This window comes from Phocoena phocoena, chromosome 1 (assembly GCF_963924675.1).
Source record: "Phocoena phocoena chromosome 1, mPhoPho1.1, whole genome shotgun sequence".
In the NCBI taxonomy this organism is placed as follows: Eukaryota; Metazoa; Chordata; class Mammalia; order Artiodactyla; family Phocoenidae; genus Phocoena; species Phocoena phocoena.
In genome coordinates, this window is record NC_089219.1 from 42,888,869 (window position 1) to 42,896,809 (window position 7,941).

General features: G+C 40.6%; 1 non-coding gene across 1 annotated transcript; it reads right to left on the reverse strand.

Moving 5' to 3' along the window:
- Window positions 1-7,330: 7,330 nt before the first annotated feature.
- On the reverse strand, window positions 7,331-7,439 carry LOC136140535 (U6 spliceosomal RNA). The gene has a single exon (XR_010657629.1). It is a non-coding gene; the product is annotated as a U6 spliceosomal RNA (small nuclear RNA).
- Window positions 7,440-7,941: the final 502 nt, after the last annotated feature.

A 7,941-nucleotide genomic window follows, 5' to 3' on the forward strand; every position in this document is an offset into this window, starting at 1 on the left:
TTCTATTCCTAGGTATATAGGAATTAAAACATAATTAAACATGATTAAAAATGTAGTCACATAAAAACTTGTATATGAATGTTCCTAGTGGCATTATTCATAATAGCCAAAGATGGAAACAACCCAAATGTTCATCACTGATGAATAGATAAATACATGTGGTATAACCATACAATGGAGTATTATTATTCGGCAATAAAAAAGAATGAACTACTGATACGTGCTGCAACATGGATGAACACTGAAGGAAGGGAAAGAAGCCAGACACAAAAAACCACATATTGTATGATTCCATTTCTATGAAATGTCCAAAAAAGGCAAATCCATGGAGACAGAAAGTAGATTAGCAGTTGCCAGGAGCTGGGGGAAGGGGAAAAGGAGAGTGACTGCTAATGGGTACAGGGTTTCTTTTTGGAGTGATGAGAATGTCCTGTAATTAGATAATGGTATGGTTGTGCAACTCTATGAGTACAGTAAAAGCCACTTAACTGTACACACACACACACACACACACACACGTCACTCTGGCTCTGTGTAAAGGATGGAACAGTGAGGGGCTTCCCTGGTGGTCCAGTGGTAAACAATCCGCCTTACAGTGCAGTGGACAATCCCCTGGTTCGATCCCTGTCAGGGAACTAAGATCCCACATGCCTTGGGGCAACTAAGCCCGTGAGCCACAATTACTGAGCTCGTGCTCCTCAACTAGAGCCCATATGCTGCAAACTACAGAGCCCACGTGACCTGGAGCCTGCATGCCTCAACTAGAGAGAAGCCCGGGCACCACAACACAGAGCCCTCGCACCTCAGCGGAAGATCCCACATGCCTCAACGAAGATATCCTGCGTGCTGCAACTAAGACCCGATGAAGCCAAAAATAAATAAATTAATTAAACAAAAAAAGGATGGAGCAGTGGGGTCAAGGATGGAGGCTTTAGAGATCCTGGTAAGAGTTATTGGAGAGAGGCAGAGGCAGTGGTGATAGACTTAAGGAGACTGATTGCAGGGATATAGAGAAGGCAGTATACCACAGTGGTTAAAGTTGTGGGCTTTAAAGGAAAACACACCTTAATTCCAACCTCAGCTCTGCCACTTATGAGTTGTGTGATTTAAGGTTAGTTCCTTAACCTATCTGAACCTCAGTTCCCTCATTTATAAAATAGAGGAGATAAAAATAGATCTACCTTGTAGGGTTATCATGAGGATTTGTTCATTTATTTTAAAAATAGTTATTGAGTCTACTATGTGCTAGGCACTGTTCTAGGTACTGAGGATACAACGGTAAACAAAACAAACAAAACTCTGCCTTCGTGCAGGTTATATTTCAATGGCAGAAGAGTGACAATTTTATAAACTATATATAAAATTATAAATAAATAAATAATATATATTTATAAATTATAAATATAATTTATAAATCATATATTTTCTCCTTATTTACTTATGATTGTATACATATATACACATACATATGAATATGTATATATATAATCATAAGTTGATAGGAGAAAAATATATTAGTGAAGGAAGAAAGATAGATGGGAGCTTATATGAGCTTATATGGGAGAGGTTGAGAGTCTACTAAGGGTGGTCAGAAAAGTCCTCATGGATAAGGAAACATTTGAGACTTAAAGTAAGAGAGTGACCAAGAGTATATCTAGGATGGGTGGCCATCAAGGTAAAAAGAACAGCAGATACAAGTGTGGTAGCTAGAAGGGGATATGGAGTCAGGAGAGATTTTGTTTTTTAAGGTAAGGAATAACATAGCACTTTTTTAAGCTGATGTGATGATCCTTTGGAAAGTGAAGTATTAATTATGTAGGTAAGAGAGAGGATTGCTGGAGCAGAGGGGAAGGGATTGATTTTTAGAGTACCAGAGAGAGGACTGGGTATGCAGGCATGGATGCAGGGGGGTGAGCTATCTGCTGAGAGGGAAAAGAAAGCGGAAGGTGTCGGAAGTTTGAGTAAAGAAAAGGTATGAAATAATCATTTAGGGAAAGTGGATGGACTTTTAAAATAAAATGATTCCCAGATAGCACTAACGGCCCACGTGAGATTAGTGGTGATGAATTTTAAGAGTCCAGTTGATATAGTTGTGGGTTTTTCTTCATCCACTTTCCCAAAGGTGGAGAGTAAGTGAAGAGTTAGATTGTCCAGGGTAGGGATTTTGTGAAGCAAAATAACAAAGCAAGACGCGGCAGGAGAGGAGAGGACATATCAAGGGAATGATGATAACATTGGACCTTGGAAGTGAAGTGTATAAAAAGAGAAGTGAGAGGACATGAAATGGGTAAGGAATGGTGAATAGGTGTTAGGATCACTAGATTGTAGGGCCAAGGGGGGAACCAAAGAACTGTTGGAGTGAGTGAGCTGGAAAGACAGGAGAGGTATAGAAAGATAAGAAAGATTATTGGTAGATTATTAATGAATGGAAACAATCCCTAAAATAATAGTAGTAGGGCTTCCCTGGTGGCACAGTGGTTAAGAATCCGCCTGCCAATTCAGGGGACACAGGCTCGAGCCCTGGTCCGGGAAGATCCCACATGCCACGGAGCAACTAAGCCTGTGCGCCACAACTACTGAGCCTGTCCTCTAGATCCTGTGAGCCACAACTACTGAGCCCTCGTGCCACAACTACTGAAGCCCACATGCCTAGAGCCCATGCTCTGCAACAAGAGAAGCCGCCACAATAAGAAGCCCGTGCACCGCAACAGAGTAGCCCCCACTCGCCGCAACTGGAGAAAGCCACGCACAGCAACAAAGAGCCAAAGCAGCCAAAAGTAAACAAATAAAATAAATAAAAATTTTAAAAAATAGTAGTAGTAAGACCTCAAAGTGCTCACTATGTAGTGGGGAAGACAAGGCAGAATGAAATGAATGCTAAAGACAGGCACATGCAATGGCTGTAGCCAAAAAGAATCTTCAAGTAAGTGTGAGGGTCAGATAAAGGAACGCAGGCAAAGAAGGTGGCATTTGAGATGAGCCTCAAAATGGAGCAAATATAGAGCATAGCCTGATATATCATAGCAGTTGTACCATGGCAGCGAGTGTTCAGGAAACAATGGCTGGAGCACGGGCTGGGAGCTAAAATGCCAGGCTAATGCCTGAACATTTTATGTAGGTAATAGTGACATTAGGGGCCTTCTATGTAATTGAGTCTACTTATTAGCGTGATATGAAGTCATATTGCTTTCTGTATTTTGATCAGTCTAAAGTCTTCCTTTTCCTTTATGTACTTAGGTCATATTTAGAGTTTTTACATTTCACTAGGATTTTCTGATTGTCCTTTTAAGATCACTTCCCCTCAAATGCACTGATACGGCTGTTTCTTTCCAAACAATGGATTGCCACATGCCCATTCACTTTCTTTCCAATAGCCTTCCACTCCACCCCCCAATGTTGGTAGGAAAGCCTGACATGTGATCCCTTATTGGTCTGAAGCTCCTGTGAGAGAGGTGTGGGAAATAGGCTGGATATGATCAGAATTATGCTGTCCAGAGCATTAGGACCGGTTACAGCAGATAAGAGTGGAAGGCAAATAGTCATATTCTCCCAAGGTTGAGGAAGACGGAAGGGACACGGTCTCGCAACTGAGGTGTCACAATTTTTTCAGGAACTCAGTATCAATATCAATGATGGGGTCAGTCTCTTGGCAAGCTATATTTATGTTGTCATTTGAAGATATCACAACCTCTGTCTTCACAGATTAACCAGATAAATGTTGAAACCATTACCTTCTCTGTCATTGTAGCTTTGGCCAAGTCCTTCCCCTCCTCTGGACCCAAGGTGCTATCTTTAAAAAAGGGGCTGCAGTCATCCTTCTCTAGGGTCCCTTCCAACTGTGACATGCTCTAAATTTTCTGTTATCATTTATTCTTTATTAAATTTATGTGACAGGCATTTTTCCAAGCATGAGACCCTCTCACCACTTCACTCCGCCTGCCAAACTCCTGTTATGAATTATGTTGGGCTTTTCTTCGGTAAAACATTTGCGAAAAGTTGTGCGTTACAGACGTAGAGAATGGACTTGAGGACACGGGGAGGGGAAAAGGTAAGCTGGGACGAAGTGAGAGAGTGGCATGGACATATATACACTAAAAAATGTAAAAGAGATAGCTAGTGGAAAGCATCTGCATAGCACAGGGAGATCAGCTCGGTGCTTTGTGACCACCTAGAGGGGTGGGACAGGGAGGGTGGGAGGGTGGGAGGGAGACACATGAGGGAGGGGATATGGGGATATTTGTATACATACAGCTGATTCACTTTGTTATACAGCAGAAACTAACACACCATTGTAAAGCAATTATACTCCAATAAAGATGTTTAAAAAAAAAAAAAGAAAAGTGCGTTAGAAGGAGGTTTATTTCATGTAACATATTTGAGAGAAAATCATGTAAAGGGCTTTGTTTTGTTCCAGCAGCTGAAACAATAAAACCACCACAATGACATGCAACATCATTTTGTACTGCCCTCCAGTGGTGGCCCAAATGTCTTTTCCTGGTTGAAGTTTAAGGAATAAAATGTGTTTTCAGAGGAGCTCACATTATCTAAAGGTACGAGAGTCTTTGAGGGCCTGAGGAAAGGGTATATCATCAAATCTCCCTTCTTAAAAAGGAGGAACAGAGGCCCATCATTGTTCTCATCACCATGCAAACCTATTCTAGTTTCTCCCGTCTTTGAAGAGATATTTTACAACCCTGACTCTGGGTCTACTTCTCTGCTCCCCTTCACAGCCAAATTTCTCAAAAGGGTTATCTACATACTGTTTCTACTTACTCATCTCCAATTTATTTTTAAACTTTTTACTCTAAAATAATTCCTAACTTTCAGAAGAGTTGTAAAAATATTACAAAGAATTCCCATATACTCTTTATCCAGGGGCACCAAAAGTTAGTATTTTTGCCACAGTCTCTTTATCTGTGTGTGTGTATATATGTACACATGCACACATAAATATATAGCTGTATGTGTGTGTGGTCAGGGGTAGTTCTGAACCATTTGAATTGTAGCCTTTACCCCTAATACCCTAAATACTTCAGTGTGTATTTTCTAAAAACAAAGACATTCTCTTACATACCTATACACCCCTCTCCCCACCCCCACCCCTAGTATGAAGATTACATTCAGGAACTTTATCACTGACATAATCCTTATTTATAGTCCACATTCAAAGTTCACTTATTGGCCTGATAATATCCTATATAGCAGTTTTCCATCCTATACAAGGTCTGATCCAGTGCTTGATCCCTAATCATGCATTGCATTTAACTGTCATGACTCTTTAGTTTCTTTTAATCTAAAATAGATTGTTATTTATGATACTGACTTTTTTTTAAGTACAGGCCATTGTTTTATAGAATTTCCTTCTATTTGGGTTTGTGTCCTATTTCCTTATGATGAGATTTATATTTTTCTTTTTTGGAGTGGGCAGGAATACTACCTGTGGGATAGTGTGTCACATGAGGAGAAATACGGTGTTACCTGGTCCCATTATTAATCATATTCATTTTGATCAGTTGGTTAAGGTGGTATCTGCTAGGTCTTCACTGTAAAGTTATTATTTTTTTTCTATATAAATAATGAGTAATCTGTGGAGAGGTACACTGAGACTATGTAAATATCCTGTTCCTCGTCAAAACTTTTGCCCAAAGGTTTCCACATTCACCAATAATTCTTGCCTGAATCAATTACTATGATAGTTGCAAAATGGTGATTCTAGGGAATTCCCTGGTGGTCTGGTGGTTAGGACTATGTGCTTTCACTGCTGTGGGCTGGGTTCAATCTCTGGTCGCGGAACTAAGGTCCCACAAGCCTTGCAGCCAAAAAAAGGAAGATGGTGATTCTATAATTCCATTAGTCCATCTACATTTTTTTAGTTAGCATTCTACTGTAAGCAAGATCTTTCCCTTCTCTCTTATTTATCTATATTTAATCTATATTTATTATCACCAGTAAAAAAAAAAACTCATAGATTCTTATTTTATTTAATAGGTTATAATCCATTTTATTGTTCAACTTGTCCTAGATTTGGCCATTGAGACCCCCTTTAAGCTGGCTTCTGTGTCCTTTTGACACACGCTCATTTTTTTTTAGCATTTCCTTGCTTTCTGGTATAATACCGTGCTCCAGGTTCATCTTGTATTTTCCCTGTCTAGACTTGGAAATCATCCCTCTCTCCAAAAGAGCACTCCTTTAGGGGGGGAATGGTATTTAGAAGCCGAGATCTGGGCACCAGATATGTCCATTGCTACTGGGGAGTAACTGCTTCTAGGCCCTTTAAGTAAACAGAGCCAAGGAGGAAAGGCAGCTTAATATATAGTTCAACTATTTTTAATCATGAATTCAGTACTGGTATCTCTAATTCCAGTTCAACACCACAGAGTTCTTTCTCCAGTTCCTGATTTGCATCTCCCTTTTCCCACAGTGAGAACTCTGGCTCTCAACGGCATCAACGTCTTATTTTCATTTGTTCAGTGTTATGATATACACGAAATAGTTTCAGAATTGCTATATCCATTCCACTAAAGAAAACATGTTTTTAATTTATTTATTTATTTATTTATTTATTTATTTTTGGCTGTGCTGGGTCTTTGTTGCTGCACGTGGGCTTTCTCTAGTTGTGGCGAGCAGGGGCTACTCTTTGTTGCGGTGCACAGGTTTCTCACTGCGGTAACTTCTCTTGTTGCGGAGCACGGGTTCTAGGTGCACGGGCTTCAGTAGTTGTGGTGCACGGGCTTAGCTGCTCCGTGGCATGTGGGATCTTCCTGGACCAGGGCTCAAACCTGTGTCCCCTGCATTGGCAGGCGGATTCTTAACCACTGCGCCACCAGGGAAGTCCCTGAAAACAATCTATTAAATAGTGTTCAGTATTTGTTTGCATTTTTATTTTGTTTTTAGACTAAGGGAATATAGTCAAAGTACTGTGTTCAAAAGTAATCCAGATCTGTTTTTTATTTTCTTTCAGAATGGTTATATTACTTATTTAAATATAGTTAGGTTTATTTCTGTCTGTTTATATTCAGTTTTAGGATCCCTTTCATGCTTGTTGGTTCAATTTTCTTTCTTTTTTTTTTTTTTTTTTTTGCGGCACACGGGCCTCTCACTGTTGTAGCCTCTCCCGTTGCGGAGCACAGGCTCCGGATGTGCAGGCTCAGCAGCCATGGCTCACGGGCCCAGCCGCTCTGCGATATGTGGGGTCCTCCCAGACCGGGGCACAAACCCGTGTCCCCTGCATCGGCAGGCGGACTCTCAACCACTGTGCCACCAGGGAAGCCCAATTTTCTTTTTTGAATATGTAAAAGCTAACATTGTCCAAAAGTCAGATCCATACACAAAACATATGTAGCACTTCACGAATCTGTGTGTCATCTGTATGTAGGAGTCATGCCAATTTTCTCTGTATTGTTCCAGTTTTACTATACGTGCTGTCAAAGCAAGAGCACCTCCAGTTAATTTTTCAACCTGTTGGGTGCTATTTGAAGTGTGACCCCCCAACACACACACTTCACTGAAACTGCTCTTGTCAAAGTCATCAGTGACTAATATTTTTCTATCCTTATCTTATTGGACCTTTCCACACTCTAAGCAAATCTCTCCAATAGTCTTGAAACACTCTCCTCTCTTGGTTTTTGTTCCCCTAGTCTTCTGGTTTTACTCTCTTCACAGGCCTCTCCTCATTATCCTTGTCTATTCAACCACCCTAAAATGTGTTATTCCTCAGGCCTCCTGGCTCCCTTCACTTCCTTCTGTGTACTCTCTTCCTAGCCAACCTCAGCCATGTCTAAGCCTTCAAATGCTGATTATGCTAATGACATCTAAATTGATATCTTCATCCCAGACCTTTCCTCTGGTTTCCAAACCTATAACGAACTGCCTAACTGACATCCGCTTGGATGTCTCACTGACATCTTCAGGGTAACGGGTCTAAAATAGAACTTCTCATTT